This window comes from Dipodomys spectabilis, unplaced genomic scaffold (genome assembly GCF_019054845.1).
Source record: "Dipodomys spectabilis isolate Male_0828 unplaced genomic scaffold, ASM1905484v1 ptg000032l, whole genome shotgun sequence".
Classification (NCBI taxonomy): Eukaryota; Metazoa; Chordata; class Mammalia; order Rodentia; family Heteromyidae; genus Dipodomys; species Dipodomys spectabilis.
The window spans coordinates 20,933,402-20,940,109 of NW_024870709.1; the positions used below are offsets into that span (position 1 = coordinate 20,933,402).

At 36.3% G+C, this 6,708-nt stretch overlaps 1 pseudogene; it reads left to right on the top strand.

Annotated features, from left to right (window-relative positions):
• Positions 1-1,409: 1,409 nt before the first annotated feature.
• LOC122105496 lies at positions 1,410-2,157 on the top strand (annotated as a pseudogene).
• The last annotated feature ends 4,551 nt before the right edge of the window (positions 2,158-6,708 follow it).

Below are 6,708 nucleotides of genomic sequence, written 5' to 3' on the forward strand. Positions count from 1 at the left end.
TAAGATTTAAAGGGAAAAAATCCTATGTATTCTCTGATAATAACAAGAAATTCTTCCATCAAGATCTATTAAGTTTTTTTTCTGTTAAAGATACTTTAGAATTTTCCACAGGGAGAAATATATATGCATATATATACTTCATATATGTGAATATTATCTTTAAAGAACTAGTAGAATATTGACACCCGCCAAACCAAAACACTCCTTCATAGCTAAACCTACTGCATTGGTTCTTTGTTTGCTGTACATACATCATGCCCGAGACTCTTTCTGTTACAAATTTGAGTGGAGAACTCTAATTCCTTCTAGATGTTCACAGAAGTAATATTAGTAACTTAATTGCCTTTCAGAGCCAAACCAAATAGATATCATCTTATAATCTGATCTTATACATCTCTGATGTTTAAAATGTTTTTTCTAAGTACCTTAGATTTGATTTGCACAAGACAGAACTGATAGATGTTTTTTGTGTTTATTAGGATTTTTTTCACTGGATAAAAACTTAAAAGGAATTTCTGTCAAAGGGAAAACATGATTTACTTCATTTGCTTTGACTGTTTCATCCATCATAAAATTAGCTCAAAATAACATCTTTTCAAAGGGTCTTCTAAAAGAATTGTGGAAAGTTAGCAAGACTATTCTTTGCAGTTATGTCTCCTTTAAGAATTACACCGGATTATGGTGCTGAAGAAATGGCATTGGCCACCTGTTTGCTGCTGCTGAGAAGAGTTGCATCTTAGCGTGTTTTGGTTTCGGTTTGGTTTGGATGGTTTTTCCTCTCAGACCCCCTTCCCCACAAACAATGGAAGAGAGGACACTGTTCAAAAAGAAATGTAATCATTCCTGATTTATGTAACTGCAACCCCTCTGTGCATCACCTTTACAATAAAAATGAGTAAATAAAATAAAAGGTTTAGAGATTGGTCAGATTTACATAGTGCCAAACTGAATTGGAAGGCCTATTGAGCCAAAGAACTGGTTCCCTTCCAGTTGACCAGTAGGGTCCCAGCAGTGATCTGTCTCAATAACAGCAGGTAACCCCCTTGGTTATGAATAGTGCTGAGAGATTATTCCTCAAAAGGATCAGAAAGAAATGGATCTACAGTTCAGCACATCCTCAGAACAGCTTGAGTTTGCTATACAATAAGAATCTGATTGTGACTGCAGAATCCTTACCCTGACTACAGAATTCTCGGTCCTGTTCTTCAGTTCATCCCACCCCTGAACATCAGAGAGGATCTGTAAATTTCCATTCTGGAAAAAATCATTAGGAATTCTTGGAAGACAAAGAACCAAGACTATTGGTTGGAATAGAAACAGAATTGGTGAGTTTGAGGAAGCAGCATCTGTAACCTGCTGCAGAACAATATACCAAGGAAGACAGCGTTAAGAAGCCTGCAAGAAGCAGCATGTCAAGAAGACACTGGGTACTACCTCTGGGAAGAAGACCACTGGCCCCGCAGCCAAAGAATCTTGAGCCAGGAAGATGGGGAGCAGGGATGTTCTGCAGAGAAACCTTCCCCCCTTTTTGGATGGGTGCGAAAAAACCGAGAAAGAACAAGCAAAAAGCTCCTGGAAACAGCGATGTTGGAAGCACCAGGAAACTCAGCCCCCACGAAAAGAAAAGGGCTCAAGCTGTTGCTATCGTTGACACCCAAGAAGCATTCAAGAATAAAATGGAAGTTAAGGTGAAGATTCCAGAAGAAATAAAACCATGGCTCATTGAGCACTGGTATCTGGTAACTCGACTGCCTGCTGAGAATGGGGATGCCATTCTAGAAGAGCAGGCCAATTGTAAGACACCACAGGGCAACTTTGATAATAAGGTATACCAGGTTGTGGGAGGTACCAGTGGACATTTTAATGCAATGTTGGGCACTCAGCCGCGGTATAAATTTGAAAGGCCTCTGTCTACTTTAATTCTGTTGGCTTATCCTGATGATCCCATGTCACAGGTTTGTGGGGCACCGCGCCTTTGTGATTATTTGTTAGAATTGGAGCAATGTTGGCCTTCACATTCCCTGATGAAAAAAAGCCTTGCCTTCTTGGCTATCTGTACGATTGTTAAAACTATCTGGCCAAGAAATTTGAGCTTCTCTCTTTACCTCCAGTGATTACAAAGTTGCATCTGCCCATTATCACTGCCAAGCCATGTGAAGACTGTCACCACGAGTTCACCACGATACTCATTCTCAGGCTTTCCTTGTAAAGTTGATGTTCCTTAAAATTGTTAATGCGTAGCAGGCCTTAGGTTTGTATTTGTTTTCTGATGCAAACAGGAAATAAAAGGAGTGCATGTTCCTTTATTTCAAAGTAGCAACCAGTCGATACAATAATTAGATGAAGAAATATTCGGTAGAACATTTTATTGACTAGTTGACAACATTGCTTGAATGGTGGTTCTTTCCCTTTGCCACTACAAATCTAATGTGTGTCTATGCTATGTGATAAAACACCCTGATTCTTAGTGCCAAAGGTTCTACTCATGCATACACCTAAAAATCCTTGCATTTGTGTTCTTTCTTTTATGGTACTTGTAGTAAAACAACCCATCCAATGCAAATCCATCTATATTATCCCCCTGCCATTCTATCTTTGCTGAAATTGTTCAAGGATGGTAGTTTAATGACTTTACTTAGGACTAATGCATATTGCAACATGATAGACCCAATTTATTATTGTGTAACTATGGATATCTGAAAAACTTGCTACTTTTGGAGTTGTATTTCCAATTTAAATAAAAATTTATTTCTAAAATTAAAAAAGAAGAATTATACTGATTTCTTAGTTGTCCATAGAACTACATGGACTATTTGAAAGGGGGGAATACCTACCGAAAAATTCAATTTTTACAACTAATGTTATTGGACTTTTATGCTTACTCATATGGCATTCACTCCTTTTTGCATATAGTATATATATTACAGTAAAGGCATGTCTGTTCTTTCTGCTTACAACTTCCTGATAGGAAATAGGATCTATGAGGTGTATAAGCTCAATCAAGAGGCTATTATTTGGAGCAATGCTAGCCTGAAAACCAGTGTAGGCCAAGTGTGATGAGAATTACAAGAATTAAACCCTTGCACTCAAGAAACCTCACATAATAGTGAGCTTGGAAAGTGTTGCTTTAACAGCTACGGAGGAGTCAAGCTCAAGACCAATTTTCTTTCTGATATTTCATACCTGAATACTGGCAATTAGAATGACTTTGCCTAACAAGCCTTATAAAAGAAGAATGTTATCTCCTCACATCATATATGGTCTAGAAGTGCACTGAAGTTCTCGAAGGAAGTTGTAATCAAGAACTCAGCCTCCTCTGCTGGCCATGACCTTATGAATATTTATATTTCTGAACTATTAATTTATCTTCATTTGGAGACATCTTTATGAGACTTTAGCACCTGACACCCTCTGTTCCCAACCATGGGAATGATAGCATCTTATTTACCTAACATGTCACCAAAGGTGTGAAAAGGTCTGACTGTCACTTTCTTTCTGGCTTGTAAGCAAGATCTTGAGCATCTAAAAGTTCAAAAAACTTTTGAGTTCAGCTGAGTTCTGAACTCAAATACATGAAAAATACCTCAGTGTTAACTAGAGGAGTCAAAGATAATCCCAGAAATAAGACTGGCTGTAGAGGATAGATATACATAGATCAGGAGCTAACTGCTTGAACCCAAGATCTGAAATCCTGAGACATGAAAGGGGTGGTAAGAACAGCAACTCAGCTCGAATGAAGTCTATCAACTGACATAAATGCGAGATATAATCCAAAGACAAAGATGTTATAAACAATGGAAATTTTTTTAATTTAATTTTATTTTATTTGTGAACATACTGTACAGAGGGGTTACAATTACATGGGCAGGATAATGCCTACATTTCTTACCAAGCATTGCAGCCTCCTCCTTTGTTTACCCTTCACCTCCCTTCCCAGCCTCCCCCCTCCCCCCCATCCCAATCCTTCTCCTTCCCCCCCTCCCCCTCTGCCCCCCCCACCGACTTTGTAAAGCTCGTTTTTGACATGACAACTTGTACTTCTCATTGTTGCAACAGGTCCACCTGTATCCTTAAACAACTGGTTTTTCCCCATCTCCTCTGTGAACTAGAATTTAAGAAAATGGAAAAAATATCTTTGGCAATTAAAAGGTGTGAGATCTTTAAACAGTAGTATAATTAATAAATTTTATGTTTCAGAGCTTTGTATCTAACTATCTGGCCAACCTAGCTGAGCATTGATAATATGCTCTTGAAATATATTGTGTACAATATTGAAGTATCTTTTAATAGCTCATGATCTAAGGGGATCATTTTTGCTTAAACACAGGCTAAGAAGTTATGGAAATACTTAATTTTATGAGGAAATAGAGAGAGGATTAAATATGTAAGACACCTTCTCATGCAGATATTTATAGATTAATTTTGTCCTTTTCTCATATTCAAGCTATATCTGTTGTTTTGAAGATCCACTGAAGCTAACTTCTCACCTCAAAACTGTATCAAAATCATTTGATATTTGGTTGTGCTTTTTTGTTACATTAAGACCTCTTGGCAGCCAAAAATTGATATATTATTGAATAAATCTATACACTTATTTTTTTCGTTTCTACCATTCTATCTATAAAGTTGAAAGCATTGCTGTCTGAGTTCATAAAATTTCCACTGGATGGATAGGTTAGGACCACAGCATAGAATCAATGTCACACAAACCATGTGGGTTGATGGATTTTTTCACATCAAAATGTCATCTTGTCTCTGCTCTTACATTATATTTGCTACCTCAACAGTGACTCAAATTGTTATTTTTACAGCTGGTGTCCCACTACAAAATAACTCAGTATATTTTTGACCACCCAGTTAACTGTTTATTGATATCCAAGGGCTTTAGGTTTTCAGCTAAAAATGAGTCTAAAAATGTCTAAAATCTTTATAGTAGCCCACATTTAAAAGCACATTTATATACAGGAGCAACTCTGTACTCAGAATCATTTTAGAAGTCTGGATTGACTTGCTGGCAAAACATTTTGCTTTCCTTTCATGTGTGTGTTTATGCCAACTCTTACCCAGATTAACTGGAGAAGGTATTTTATGGTGATTGCTTCTATCCATTGTCCGTGCCAGTAAGTTCATGGGATTTCCTGCTTGTGTCCAGTGCCAAGGAGTTCACATGCATAATAAAGTATCTACTAATATTTTTCCACAAAAATATTACAGATTGGGTGCACTTCCACATTCAGATAAAAATATCATGCTATCTCTAGGGTATTTAAGTGTATGGTCTATAAATAGAGTGTAAAGGACAGTCCAGGCAATGGAAATTAAAACCTAATTTTCACAGAGCAACAAAGAAAAGGTGGTTTAGAAATTGATAAGGAGTTGTGTGTGCAAGATTACAGGTGCCTGTTTTGTGTACATATGTTGGGAGATGTAAAAATAATAACATGAAAACTAACAGAAGCAAAAACCTTAATAAGTTATTTACTATCTCTTTAAGTTTCAGATTGGCAGGTCATATGCCTGGTTGCCAAAGTCATGGGTGTAAAGCTAATTATAAGTACAGGTTTTAGAGCAATGTAAGGACTGCCAAATAGGTACAATGTGTATATATATATATATATATATATATATATATATATATATATATATATATATATATATATATATCAGAATCAAAGCTATCTTCTTAATTCTCAGCAATTGTTATTGTGCTCCATAATGTTCGCACTTTTTTACTACTTCACTTTTGAGAATAGCACCCCTGGTACCTCAAAATGGTCTATCTGATGTTCCATTCAGTTGTCCAGTTTTCTTCCTGCATCCCCACTGGCATGACTCTATCTTAGTTGTGAATTGGTATAAGGAATCTGAAGATGGTACAGAGCACAAAGATCCCTCTGATTTCGGTATTTAAATTTATCCATCCACAGTAAATATGAATAGCAAGTTTAAGTGTCAATTCCTCCCTTGCTCCAATTCTCCCCTTGCTCTCTTTGTTGCTTGAACAATTTATATATATAGTTTTTTTCTGATGCTTAATGAATTAATTTATATTCACCCACTTACATGATTTATTTTCTGGTTCATAAATTTCTTTATGGATTAATTCTGGTCTTTCAAGAAGCAGATACTCAAATGGGATTCTGAATCCAAGACATTTATTGGGAGGAAAAACTATGATGGACAGATGGGACAAGAGAGCATGCATATGTGTGCAAATCATGACATTTATGAAAGCTGAGAGAGGGAATAGAATTAAGAAAGAATAAAATTCAGATCCCAATGTTATTTTTTGAAATCTACGGCTTGAGTAAGTCCTGTGGTAAACTCAAACAACCCTATGATTCCTCTGTCACCTAGAGCCAACCCCTGCTTGTCATATACAACATCTTGAATGCTAGCTAGAATGAATCAGAGGCATTATATCTGTTATATGAATTAATTGTTTTAATGAGTGACCCTGATAGAAATTTATAACTTGAGTTAGCTTTCTTGCTTGTATTTTTTTCTAGGGGAGTTTCTTGGCTTTCACTTGGGTTTTAGAGCCAAATGCGTATATTAGAAGACTAATAATAAGGAAGAATACAACTGACTTGTACAACATCAATTTCACTATGGTTTTGTATTCCCCATATAATGCATATAAATTTCACATTATGTTACAGTACATGTCTGTTTACTTTCTTTTTCTTCCTCATGAAAACTTAATTA